The sequence below is a fragment of the Typopeltis vanoorti genome, chromosome 21 (assembly GCF_054136105.1).
Source record: "Typopeltis vanoorti isolate ZY-2024b chromosome 21, IOZ_Tvanoo_1.0, whole genome shotgun sequence".
NCBI classification, from domain to species: domain Eukaryota; kingdom Metazoa; phylum Arthropoda; class Arachnida; order Uropygi; family Thelyphonidae; genus Typopeltis; species Typopeltis vanoorti.
The window spans coordinates 102615708-102630570 of NC_143569.1; positions in this window are offsets into that span (position 1 = coordinate 102615708).

Consider the following 14863-nt stretch of genomic DNA (forward strand, 5'->3'; position numbering starts at 1 on the left):
AGGCCATATAATTTTAGTCTCAGAACAGGGAAGATCCTACAGAAGTGGAAAGAATGTATGATAATCCGATTGCACAAGGGTTGAACAATGACTGATGTATCCAACTATTGACCTTTGAGTATCTCAGATTAGTGGCGAAGATTTCAGAAAAATTTGTTAGGATTTGCATTCATAAATGGGTTGGTCAGGAGGTAAATAACCGAGGGGTTATTGTAGAAGAAACAGGGTTGACAGAGAATCTCTACTTTGCAATGAATAACGCATAGGTTTAATAAGAGATGTACGTGCTTGAGCAACTGCTCACATTTTATTCTATAATAATGTCAATTGAGTTAGTTAAGGAGAATGAATACTCCATGAGACTTTTGGACTTTGCTAATGCTTTTGACAGAAATACGGCATGGAATACTGATGCATAAATTGGAGAATATAGGATTAGATTATAAAATATTATCGTGAATAAGAGAAAGGCCGGGTGACAGATATCAAAAAGTGGTATTTGGGGAATTTTCATTCTGTTTGTGCAACAGCTCTCCTACCTCCTCCTTGGGACCATTGCCAGATAGATCGCATCCTGAGGAAAACAATTAAATATCGCTCCTGATGCAGTATATGACAAAAATATAAGAAAATTTCCAATTGCTGTTTTGTTTTTATTACAAGAAAAACATCAACGTAAAACAATTACATAATAATATTAATTAAATGTTTGATCTATGGGGATATCACACAATAAAACTGTGGGATGTGAATCTGCGAGATTTAAGGTAACCAGTAATGTACCACAAGGATCAGTCGTTAGTCCATTGTTATTCAATCTGTATATTAATGACATTGGGAAGGATTTGACAAGCGACATACAGCTATTTACTGATGATGCAAATATATGCAGGCCAATCAGGGATATGGCTAATATATGCAATATACCTCAAAATGAATTGAATAAGCTGGAAATTTGGTAATGTGAAAATGGTTATCGTTCGCGCTATTAGCCGAGTGGCTATGTCCCTCGCAACCATATGCCTAGGAAATGAGGGGAGTAAGTCTCATAGGTTCCATTCCCGTCGCTGAGTTGAAGAGCTTAGAATCTTTCTCAGACATAGCCAAGTTAGCAAATCTTGGGCGCGGATGGCAGGATTTTTCTCCCCAGTTTATCTGAGGTTTTTCATTCCATAACCAGGCAAACCGGCCTTGAGAACTTAACGCTTCTACAGACATAGGATACATTGGAAGGCATAGGACTAACCGCCTTACTCTCGTGTACGGTTGCGGTGAAATGAATAGAAAACCCTCGACACCGCAAGGTAAAAGTGGAGAAAAATATGAAGAAGAAGAAGAAGAAAAGAGTAATTAGCTGAATGTTAGTAAATGTGTAAAGTCATGCACTTCGGTGTGATTGGATATCTAGTGACATATGATATTGATGAGATTATGCTAGAGAAACTGATCAGACTTGGGATTAAAGGTCATATAACAAATTGGAAACGTGACTCAGAAAACGAGGTGCTGAACACAGAGAAAGACAACAGTGTGGTAGGTATGCTGCTTTTGTTTCCCAGGTATGACAAAGATGATTTGAAATCGCAAGCAAAAATCACAAATGGTATGTTAACAGAGTTGTGTGAGGATGAAAGGGACATTGATGTTGAATATATTGATAGTGCTGATGTGTGAAATGCATTCGATGGGTTAATGGCAGTGGTGAGCTATAAGGGGCTCGCACGAGTCCTTTGTTAAATTTTTCTCAAATTTGCGAGCCCCTTGTTCTTCTTGTTTAATTATCTTGTAGAACCATAAAATACCACTGCGGAATACATACATGCTAATATAATGGCTACTTTAAATTCATATGGATTTTCTGATAACTATTTAAAAAATCACCACATTGCATTTTGTTCTGATGGAACTAGTGTAATGTTAGGAAAAAAATCGGTGTTGCAATCAAACTTCTACAAAAATTTCCCGACATTTTGATTGCGTAGCTCATCGTTTACAATTAGCATTCGACGATTCGATAAAAAACATTAAAGAAAAATATCATTTTGAAATATTTATGGATAAATTATATGCTTTTTATCATCAATCATCAAAAAATCAACGAGAATTAAATACGATTGCAAGACTTTGGTATCGAAATTTTAAAGATCGGCCATGGGTTTGAACCACAATGGGCAGCTTGCAGTTTACGAACGGCTCTTGCTGTGTGGAGAAATTACCCAGCTTTATTCAAGCATTTTGCATCGAACGATAAATATAAGGGCTTTTTAAACCGACTTCTCGATTTGGAATTTTTAAAAGATCTAGCAATAATGATTGATATCCTACAGGAATTATCGCATCTGTGTAGCTCTACAAAGTCTCAATATAAGTATTATAAGAGCTAAGTTAGCTTTTTTTTTTTTTGTTCGACGAGGTGAGCCCTCTGTTAAAATTTTCATACCTCACCCCACTGGCTAATGGTATGGTATAAAAGAGATGGAATAGAACTGTGTGTGTGTGGGGGGGGGGGGAGAAATCATTAGCATGTGAATAAGAAGGGATTGGATGCTTGGATAGAAAGTAGTTGGGTCTGAGGAGGTCTGGGTTGGGAACAGAGGAATGCTACTTGGGCGCTACTCGAGAGCTATTTGGCAGGCAATGTCTGAATATATTCCAAAAGTAATGAGGTTTAATGATCCAGGTGTAAATTGAATGATTGACTAAAGAATTCAGGCATGCAGTCTAGAAGAAAATAGCATTGTTACGACAGCACAGGTGAGTGACAAAAATAAGTTGTATGAAGTGTAGAAAGAACAAGCGAGAAAGAAGACTCGCTTGGAAAGGATAGCCAAAGTGCAGTATAAGCAGCATTTAGCTGAGGTCTTGAGAAATCCCGAGATTTCTATGGATAAGCGAAGAAGGAATTAAAATGGAAGAATAACAATCACTCTAGAGCAGGCATGTCAAACTCATTTGCCTCCAATGGCCAAATTAAGAATTATACCTCAAGATGCGGGCTCCAACAGAAAACAAAATCTCAAAATAAAGAGGAAACTGATTTTTTAATATTAACATTAGAGTATATACGCACAAAATACAACCATGTTACAAAAATACATATAAAATATAAAGTTTACATATTTAAATAAAATTATGCATATAATTTTTTTGAAGAAACTTGACAACGTTTTTCATTAACTTAGATTTGGCTGAATTTGTTCAGCTGTAATTATTTTAAATATTGCTTGCACATGCTGGTCTATTAATCTTGATCTCTCCGTAGTTTTATTATTCTTTAAAGTTGAAAATAGTTGTTCGCATAAATATGTGCTACCAGACATAGATAAAATACGCCTAATTGCATATAACGATTGGGGTATCGATCGACTGATAAATAATTACAGAACTTTGGAATTTCGACATCCTGTGCAGCTCGGTAGAAGTGGCGTTTGCATTCTACAGCGCTTGACCGCACGACGAAAGGCGTTCGAATCTAGTTGCCGAATAGAGGAACTTTTACTAAGCCTTTTCTCGACCGGTTCCAGAGTTAGTCGATCTCTGGCACGGCCTTGGGCCAGCTATTTCTGATTGGCTATCAGTGGAGATTGAACTGCCTACTCAGTCTCCAGAAGTTAGATATGGCTAAAAAACGGCCTCGCCTACACTCTATATGGGAAGATAAAAGGCATTAGCTGATTTTTTTTAACATCCATATATTTTTGTTTCAATACGGAATCACACTGAATTTCGATTAATTCCAACTCTAAATTGTCATCAACAGTTTCAACATCAATCGATAGAGAAGAAGAAAATAGGCGAAACTGATTTTCATATTTCTTAAAATCTAAAAGTCTTCCGAATTCACTTTCTAATAACTTAATTTGATTGGCATATTCTAAAAATTCCAATTTCTGTGATTTTTGTAATAATGATTGACAGCATTCAAAATGGGATACATTTTCTTTTTTAATTTGTTTCTGCATATAGCCTGTGTAGCTCAGTGGATGTGGCGTTTGCACACGACCGCGCTTGGCCGCACGAAGGAAGACTTGGTTTCGAGTCTAGTCGGCGACTAGAGGAAATTTTTCTAAGCCTTTTTTCGACCGGTTCCCGAGTTAGTCGATCTCTGGCACGGGCAACCAGGTTTTTCCTCCCGGAAACTCGGGTTTTTCGTCCTGTAAACTCAAGAAAATCGACCATAGAACCCACATTATTTCAGACATTAAATATATTGTGTTAGGGTTAGGGACCACGAGATGGCGGCACATTTGAGCCGTCTCTCTTCACTGCGTACCGCTTAATTAGTGATAGCTTTGGGCCATCTGTCTCTGATTGGGTACCAGTGGAGATTGAACTGCCCACTCAGTCTCTAAAAGTTAGATAGGGCTAAATGGCCTCGCCTACTCCCGTATACGGGAATAAAAAGACGTTAGCTGATTTTTTTTTTTTTTCTGCCAAAGTAATAATTTCGGTTTGAAAATGTTAATATTGTCAAATAACATGATAACTACTTGATGCTTGCCTTGTAGCTTAAGATTAAGCTACAAGGCAATATTTGACATTATAAATCACCCTACCTAGTCTTGTAGGGTGGTTTGTAACGTCAGATCACCCTACAAGACTAGGGTGATTTGTAATGTCAACTGAAAAAGCCAGGTCCTTTATCCATTGATCATTTTTTAATATTTCACATTCATAATTTTTCGATTCTAAAAAAATAATAATTTCGTCCAGCAATTCGAAGGATCGCTTTAAAACTTTATGACGGGAACGCCATCTAATTTCTGTATAATAAAGCAGATCGCTAAATTTACTTTCTATATCTTCTAGAAAGTTACTAAATTGGCGATGATTAAGCCCACGTGCACGAATATAATTTACAATTTTACTGAAAATTTTTTTAGGACATATCCAATATTTAAAATTTGGAGAATAGTGTTTGCTGATGAATAATGAAATGAAAATGTTGAAAATTATTATTACCTTTTTCTTTGCATTTTTCTTTTAAATTTGTAATAACTCATTTAACAACACTAGTCCGTGCAGGCACCATCAGTTGCAAGACAAACTAGCTTTTTTAACGGTAAATTGTATTCATTCAAAACTTCCGTAAAGGCGTCAAAAATATCAACTCCAGTGGTTGTATCGTTGATAGGAATAATTTCTAGACGTTCTTCACTTACTTTTAAGTTAATATCACATCCACGAATTAAAACAGCCAGCTGAACGATATCCCGTACATCTATACTTTCGTCAATTGCAAGGGAATAGATCAATAGTTGGAATTATTGATTTTAGTTGATTCCTTAGGTTCCTGGCTATATAATCAGTTCTGTTAGCAAAGGTATTTCGAGATAAGCTTATATTTTTAAATTTTCTTTAATTGATCAGGATACAACACTTCAACTGGTTATTTAATGATATATTCGAGAATAAATTCCCCTTCAGTGAACGGTTTCGACTTGCTTCCAATTAAATGTGATAACAAAGAACTGGTTTTTACCATGGCTCTTCTTCTTCTTTCGCTATGCCTTATCCCGTGTTAAACAGGGTCGGCGTTCCCATCTTTAATCTTCTTCTTCCAGATTCTCCGGTCCAGGGCATCTTCCCAACTCCATCCTTTCTCCTTAAAATCCTCTGCCACCTTATCCCTCCATCTGAGTTTGGGCCTTTTCCTCCTTTCCTCCACCTCCATATGCTCCACTCGTTTACCAACATACTCCTTACTCCTTCTTTCTACATGTCCGAACCACCTCAGTCTGCTTTCTTGTACCTTCTTACCGATCGGTCCCACCTTGATCGTCCCTCTGATGTAGTCATTCCTTATCCTGTCCTTCTTTGTCACACCACTCATCCATCTCAACATCCGCATCTCCGTCACCTCCATCTTCCCCTCCTGTGCCTTTGTTATAGACCACGTCTCCACTCCATGGAGCATCGCCGGCCTCACCACCATGTAAGATGAAAGGAAAGCTGTATAAACAGCTTTCCTTTCATCTTACAACTCACTCTCTTGTCGCACAGGACCCCGCTCATCTTCCTCCAGTTCATCCAGCCGCATTTTGAAGTGTCAACTTCAAAATCAACTTCTGACAATTTATCTTCACGAAGTTTCGCAACGTATTTGTCATAGTTTTCTTTATCATTTGTAACGTAATGCCTTTTAATATTGTATTCCTTGCAAACTGCAATTGAGTTTCTACTTACCAGGCATAATTTTTTTTTCCTTGAATACAAAAATATTGTAATCCCCATTTTTCTTGAAAACTACGATGTTCTTCTTCAATTAATCGTTTTTTTTACTCATACTGGCTGAATGTTTCGACATTATTTTTATAAATTCTTAATTAATTAAAGAAAACACTACAATTTCTTACGACTTGAAAATTGCTAACGGCTAGCCTCCGATTGCTGTGGTCAGCGGATGTATCCGCGTACGTAGACTTGCTCGTTAAAATTCGGTAAGATTCGATATTTAAGCAGTGGTGTAACAAGATTTTTTGAAATGACAAGTAGAACATTATTTGCTTCAGAAATTGCAGAGTAGTTTGGCGTGTAAAATAATCTTAAGTGGAAATCTTAATTTTTTAAATATGTTTATTTAATTCGGTGTTGTCAAAAGTTAAATAACCATATTGGTTACAAAGTTTGGTGGGCCGCATGTTACTTGTCGGCGGGCCTCATGTTGCCTGCGTGTTTCACATGCCTGCTCTAGAGGATACATTAAATGAGCATTTCATAAAGGTAATTCATCCTCGTGAATGACATATCCAGAACTTGAGTGCACTTGGAAGTATAGAGGAGCCACAGATGCTGATTGAACACGGGTATATGAGGAACGGGGTAAACTGGATGCGAATAAGACTTTGTGAAATGATTAAATATCACTACAGGTTTTGAGGGAATGTTCCCAGGAATTAACAACGACATTTACGTAACTTTTAAACTGAAGTTTTTTTTTTAACTTTTAACTAATTAAAAAATTAGTTAAAGTTCGTTATCAAAGTTATGTCAGAGAGGTTAGTCAGTACAAAGATTTAGAATTGAGTTGAGAAAAAGAGAACTAACATTCTCTTTAATGGACAGCATGGATTTGCAAAACGAAGATCTTGATTTAGCAATCTACTTTCTTATCATAACAAGGTGGCAATTGTGATGAACAAGAGAGACGAATCCCAATGCTACTGTGGATTTTACAAAGGCATTTCATAAATTGCAGTTTGAAAAGGTGGTGATTAAATTGAAAGGATGATGTTGGACAGTAGATTAGTGTTCTGGACTAAAAATTTGTTTTGTGATCGATTTCAGCAAGTTGGGTGCAAAGACACTAGTGGTGTTCTCCAAAACTGTGTTTGCAATTTTGTACTGTTTATCTTGTATGTTAATGATATTTAGGAAAGTTTGAATGGTGATATGCAATCGTTTGCTGATTATGCAAAGTTGGGAAGGATTATAAAGAGTACAGCAGATGTTGTAGCTATGTAAGAGGACTTGAATATATCGAATGACTAGTCAAATGAGTGAGGTTCCTGTTCAAAGTGTAAGGTTTTAAACTTCGGGGATGATATATGAAATGCAGAGCATGCAATCGGTGGGGAAATCTTAGAGTGGACAGTGGAGACACTGGATGTGATTGTGCACAAGGATCAGAATTTCGGGTACATATCCTTACTTCTACATGTTAGTGTAGAAGTAAGGATGTTCTAATTCCAACGTAAAGACTTTGATCAGGCCATATGGATTCTTATGCACAGGTTTGTTCATAGTCAACCAATACATATCCTTACTTCTACACTAACATGTAGAAGTAAGGATATGTATCCGAAATTCTGATCCTTGTGCACAATCACATCCAGTGTCTCCACTGTCCACTCTAAGATTTCCCCACCGATTGCATGCTCTGCATTTCAGACTATTTTCAGACATTAAAAATATTGTGGGTTCGACGGCCGATTTTCTTGGGTTTACGGGACCAAAAACCCGAGTTTCCGGGAGGAAAAACCCGCTAGCCCGTGCCAGATATCGACTAACTCTGGACCCGGTTGAGAAAAGGCTTAGAAAAATTTCCTCTAGTCGGCGACTAGATTCGAACGCCTTTCGTCGTGCGGTCAAGTACTGTAGAGTGCAAACGCCACCTCTACTGAGCTACATAGGCTCTTTATTCAATCATCGAATGAAACGAACGCGGCGTCCCCGCGTTCGGTTCTCAATGTTTCGACTGCATCGCAGTCGGGGTGCTCCGTCTCGCGGATCACCACGGTAGAAACTAAGAATAACTAGAAACGGTGGAAAAACTAAGTATCGCGCGAAAATCAATGTGGAGAAGGAAATGAGAGTGGCTGTGTCCAATTTGATTCCAAGATTTGAGAAAATGTGCGGTGATCAACAGGCTCATTCATCCCAATAATGATAATTAGTTGAGTTTGTTCAATTACTTTTTTTTGTGATCATAATATATGTTTTATTTATTTTTACCTAACCCTTTAATTAAAAAAATGTATTCGCTATATCGCAAAGTTTACTTGTTAGAATTTGACATGGGCGCCTTGTGAAAACCTGGATTCAGCTGATGAAGATGAAAAAGGGGGATGAAAAGAGAAACTGTTTTTTAGCGAAAGGGGAAGGGTTTATGGGAACCCTTCTCTCCCCGGCCCCCTTTTCCCATAAACCCTTCCTCTAAAAAACAGTTTCTATTTTCATCCCCCTTTTTCATCTTTTCCCCACCCTAAAAAAAAAGCTCTCCGCCCACCCTTAAAAATAATATATGTATATATTATATAAAAAAACAGGTTTTTATCAAATTAATTTTCCCACATTGCCTAAGCTCCTCCCCACTCCCCTTTCAACGCCATAACAGCAGAAGTATGCACACCGCAGAAAGAAGACAGACAACAACCACCAAGAAAAGGTACGTGCGAATTTTCTTCTATCATGCTAAATATATTTGTCTCTAAAATACATCTGCAATGCCCCAAGAATTCTTCAGTAAAAAGATGACATTAAAAAAAAGGGGCACTCCTAAACAAAAACAGGCAAAATAGCCATAAAAATAAAAATTTACAATTTATTAAAAATTAAAAAAAATGTTATACATGTATTTCGTGAAAACTAGAGGTTCAATTGAAATCAAATTTATTTTGGCTGGTAAATTTTACCTCCTGTTTTATTTTAAAGTCTCACCAAATGCTTACTGTCAAAAAAAAAAAAAATCAATTATGTTATAATTTCTTACTTCCAAATTTGCAGAACAATGTCACTGTTTCAGTCACAATCACACATCCACAAAGGGCAAAGCATAGCGTAAGAATGAATTCACGGTCTGTCTTAAACTAATAATTTCCACTAAAAATATAATAAACAATCGAGAATATTTATACAATTTTCGCTGAGTCGATGCTTACTCTGTGAAATAACATCTGTGGTAATATTGATAACATTTCACTTCAAACAAATAATAAAAGTGGTGATGTATTAAGTTGAAAATATTGTTAGATTATTAAGAATTCATAATAATTTGACTGATTTTAAATTTCATTTTTATTGCATTAACTATAATTTGTAATTGTGTAATTTATATAGTACGATATAATTCAAGAGTAAGAACATTTTTATATATATTTTGTTATTATTTCCTGTGGTGAAAGGGCGCCCCAAATCTTCAAGCTCCCTTGTGCAGGGCACAATCTGCACAACCGTACGGCGCAGCCCTGTTCCAAGGTACCTGATACTGGACCACACCTTACTTCACGTAATATACATCCTGTTTAATAATCTATAGTTTAGTTCATGCAGTGAAATTCTTTTCTCTCTCTTTCTTTTCAAGTACTTGCTTTACCCCTAGTAAGCTGAATCTCAAGACCCCAGGTTAGTTTGGTAGGATTGACCATGAACACCGGACACAAGGCACAGGAATGATAACTGATACTGGACACATGACCAATTACCCCCCCCCCCCTCACCTTAAAGAAATTGCCTTGAAGGCGGTGGCAGCCATTACCAATATGGATATATCATCTCAAATGAGATATCTGCTTCTCAGATTAATGATGGAATTCACTCGAATCCAGATGAATAAGAACATAATGACAATGATAAGGAAATTGAACATTTGTTGTACTTATAATGCCATACAAACATTTAAGTTATATAAAAGATTTTATGGGATTGTTGCAAAGGAAATGCTTCAGACTTCACTAGAGGGGATAGAATAAGAGAGCGTCCAAGAAGATGAAGTAGAGTTTAGGAGTTTAGTTAGTGGATTATGAGGGCTAGAATTTTTGTTTGGAGAGTTGGCAATGAATGGAACGGGTTCCCTGAGTCAGTTGTGAGTGTTTTGTCTGTTAATGGTTTTGAGGAGAGGCATAGTAGATATTGTGTTGATAGTTTGAGTCTCACACGAAGTCTTTGGTCTGTATGGAGGTGTGCGTTTAATAATAATAATAATAATAATAATGTCAGAACTTTGATAGGAGTAGAAACAGAAGAGCTGTGTAGCCAGTGCTGGATTAATCATTAAGCAGAATAAGCGCCTGCTTATGGCACCAAGGGAAGGGAGAAACCACAGAATTGTTTCCCTATCTGTTATTCCCTTAACTCTTAATTCTTTCACTGCCACTCTTGACTTTGGTCGAATTTCATTGTAACTGTCCTTATCTGCCGTGTTCGACATTCAACTTGATTGTTAAAATGGTGTTTTCTTTGGTATGGTGAGTGACTAAAGTTTAAAAGTTTGAAGTTATAAAGCATAGAACTAGAGTTCAGATAATATCAGAACTTATTTTGCTTTATACATTTTTGTATTTGCAATTTCATCCTTATAACAATTTTATGAAGAAATGCTTAAAAGAGTGTTAAACTTGCAGTTATTCTGTTTTTCTAATTATAAATAAATAATTTTCTTATGTTGCTTACTACTATTTAGTGTCAAATAACATTTTAAAATAAAATCAATATTTATTTAATATAGTTTGGCCCGAAAAAAAAAAACTGAATTTTTAATCTCTCATTTCACCTTCAGGACTCTTATTGAGTCTGAATGTCTTCTCAGCTAAGCAATGGACGCACTGGGCGGGGGACACAATTGTTAGACTGTGCTTACGGCATAATTGTCACTGGAAAAAGTGAATTAGGATATATTTTGACTTCCTGAAACCAACACAGAAGAAAATTACTGAAACAGTAAGTATATTTTCCATACTGCTGGGAAGATTATTATTATTACGGGCGACTCCAGGGAGTCCTTAGACTCATCCAGGGAGGCCCTAAACATCATGTCCACACAACTATACGGCATTCTCACAGTATCTATCATACCTTGCCTTGAATTCACTCACTGTCATAGCACCCACAACAGACTCTAGCAGCTTATTCAACTCATTTACCACTCTAAAAGTAAAGAACACCAGCTCTCTAGGTGTACCCTAGTTCCCCAACCACAAGTTCTGATCTCAAAAATATTCTCTGAATTGATCCTATAGAAACCTTTTAGCAATTTGAATGTCTCAATCATATCTCCCCTTTTCCGCCTATCAACTAATTTCTGCACCCCACAAATCTTCAACCTGTTCTGATATGGTTCATTCCATAGACCCGCTATCATCTTAGTCTCTCGCCTCTGGATCCTCTCCACCTCTTCCCCATCAAGAAGTAACCTAGGTGACCAAATCTGGGCACAGTAGTCGAGATGAGGTCTTATCAAGGCTCGGTACAAAGGTACAATAACTTGCTTGTCTCTGCTCGTCAAGGTATTTTTCAACAACCAAGTGAGTGGATGAGCTGATTTAGCTACTTTTGCAATGTGCCCCCTAAACTTCATCTCCCTATCCACCAACACTCCCAAGTCCCTGGCCTCATCAATCTCCTGGAGTACAGTTCCACCAATGTGATATACTGCTGCTAATCTTTTCACTCCAAAATGCATAACCTTACATTTTGTCACATTAATTTGACATCCATTCTCCTTAGCCCAGAACTCCAATCTATCCAAGTCGTCCTGCAAGATTTTGACAACTTCTGCATTCACTATCGCCCTACCCAACTTTGCATCATGAACAAACGAATGAACTGTTCCTCTTAGAGATCATTGAAGTTGGAAATAGAATCAATAAAATATAGAAGAATAACATGATTGAATTTGATCCACTTTTCATTCTAAGAGAATAAACTCTTAGAAGGAATTTTTAGCTAACTTACCCTAATTGGAAATCCTTCATAATGGGACCTCAATGGAATTCGTTCCAAAGCTGGCTTAAGAGCAACACCTTTCAAACTACTCTAGAGTCCATAAATTTAGGAATAAAGAGAAAAAAAATCACGATAACTCAAAAACTGTATAATGAATTTTTATGCAATCCTCTAAAAAGCAATATGATATGAAAATGTGAAAGAAACACCAGCAAAAATTATAAAAAATCAGCTAACGCCTTTTTATTCCCGTATAGGGATTAGGCAAGGCCCTTTTAGCCCTATCTGACTTTTGGAGACTGAGTGGGTAGTTCTCTCTCCACTGGTAGCCAATCAGAGATAACTGGCCCACTCATTAAGCGGCACGCAGTGAAGATACGGCTTAGAATTGCCGCCATCTCGTGGTACCTAACCCTAACACAATATTTTTAATGTCTGAAAATAGTGTGGGTTCTACCGTCGATTTTCTTGAGTTTACGGAATGAAAAGCCTAAGTTTCCTGGAGAAAAAACCGCTTGCCAGTGCCAGAGAACGACTAACTCTGGAACCGTTCGAAAAAAGGCTTAGAAAGAGTTCCTTAGTCGGTGACTAGAATCGAACTGATGCTCTTTCTTCGTGCGGTTTAGTGCTGAAGAGTGTAAACACCACTTCCACTGAGCTATACAGGCGTTTCAGAATCAATAAAGAATTGAAACGCCCCTCCCAGCAATACAGTGCTCAATGAGGGTTCATGCTTTGTATAATGGTGTCCAAGTGTTCAGTTGGTGACAACAATTATTGCTTCTGCAAAGCTTTTCTAATCTCCACAAGGTTTTGGGAGGCAGGCTTCAGAGCAGCACCTGAGCATCCCAGACATGGTCAAGAGAATTAATATCAGGATACCTGGCTGGCAAGTCCATACATATGATAGTCTCTTGTTATCTTTAATTTAAGAAGAGAATATCATACATATAATAGTCCCTTCTTAAACATATTGGTATACGAGTTTCGTTCAGTGAGGACCTACTCACGCTTTGCAGAGCAAATCGAGACTCGTCTGTAAACAACATCGACTTCTATTAGCCTTGGGTCCAGTAGACAGGCGCCTCGCCTAATTGAAACGTTCTCTCGTGTGGCGTGAGGATAGGGCAACGATGCCTACCGGTTGCCTAGTATACAGATCGCCTTCGTGAAGACTTCTACGCACAGTGGGATCAGCTACGATCTCATTGCGCCGTGTAACCGCGCGAGGTCCGATCGTAGCTGATTCGGTTAACACTTCTATTTAGTACTTCTAAAGTGAAGTTAAATGGAGAATTGGTTACCCGCTGCTATTGTAGCCAGTGGCTTTCCTTCACTGTATCTTCAGGATGCTGTTTGTGACCAGTGTGGCACCCAGATGGGAGCCTTGTCTCACCAAAGAAAAAAAAAAAAACACTAGAAATTTTCCAACTCTTTTTCTAATTAAAATTATTATTTTTTATTTATGTTGTGTCTTGTCTTCTATTTCTATACTATTTATGAATTAGCGATCGATCATTGCAGATGCTCAGTCATAGGTCGTATGCGATGCGTAGTGGAAATTCTCAAATCGTCTACTCAACTCTCCCCCCCCCCCACAAAATTAAATCCTGAGTACGCCACTGTTTGTGACTGTTGGAATTTGTTTCAGTCTGTGAACGAACCACGGAATGACTCACATGCAGCCATCTTTCTAACTTCACCTGACTTTAAATTGTAGTCTTAAAATGACGTCACATCTGAATTTATCGGTTAAATAATGTCTTGCAGCCATATCGAAGAATTTGCTATCACGAAATGTCCTGATCTCACTCTAGACACGAAATGGAAAATCCACTCCAAAACACCCAATTTTATGTTCGAGGTTCATTTTCTTATGCTGCTGACAGCATCACTCATTTCTATATGATAACTACTCAGCGCCACTTTTTACATGATGTAACGAACCTTCATATGTTTTATTCTTTCACCTCCCTCAATTTATCGCGATTTTTCTCTTTATTCTTTAATTTCTGGAAACCAGTGTATGTATTTGTCTTGTCAATCTTTGCCTCACACCAGGCATTCTGTAATTAATCCGATATTACTTATGTTATTGACATTGTTGATTCTAGCATAGTTGGGTTGAATTCCTCCACAATCATTAGCAAAATTCCACATCGTTTATATCCTGTCGCTCCTCGCTGATTATTATTATTATTATGATTATTAGATGACACCCCCAAGGCGTCCAAAGACTCGTCGCAGGAGGGCATTGTACTCATTTGCTACACCCACACATATCGAACCGTCTCCTCTACCAACTTAATTCTCGTACTAGACACAACTACCATCAACCCTATCAAGAACCCATCCTTACCACCATGTTTTTTGTTTGTAAATTGCGTGCAGTGATTAAAAAAACCTACTGTTTCATATCACATATTCCTGCAAGAATATCTTCTATTAGCCAGGTCTTAATAATGCTCATTTTTGTCCCCTCTTATCTGCTAATGCTAAAAATATATCACATTTATCCCTGATACTTAACCCATTAGTAGCCATTCATTATAACTAGTCATCATACTGATACACATTCAAGGAGCTCTGAAAACTGGACACGAAATTCACTGATTTCCTTATAGTCCCATAATCATTGCTTCTTTTGTCTGGCAAAACAAGTTTCACTTTCTAGGGACCTTCCCTTGCATATTATTTTCTC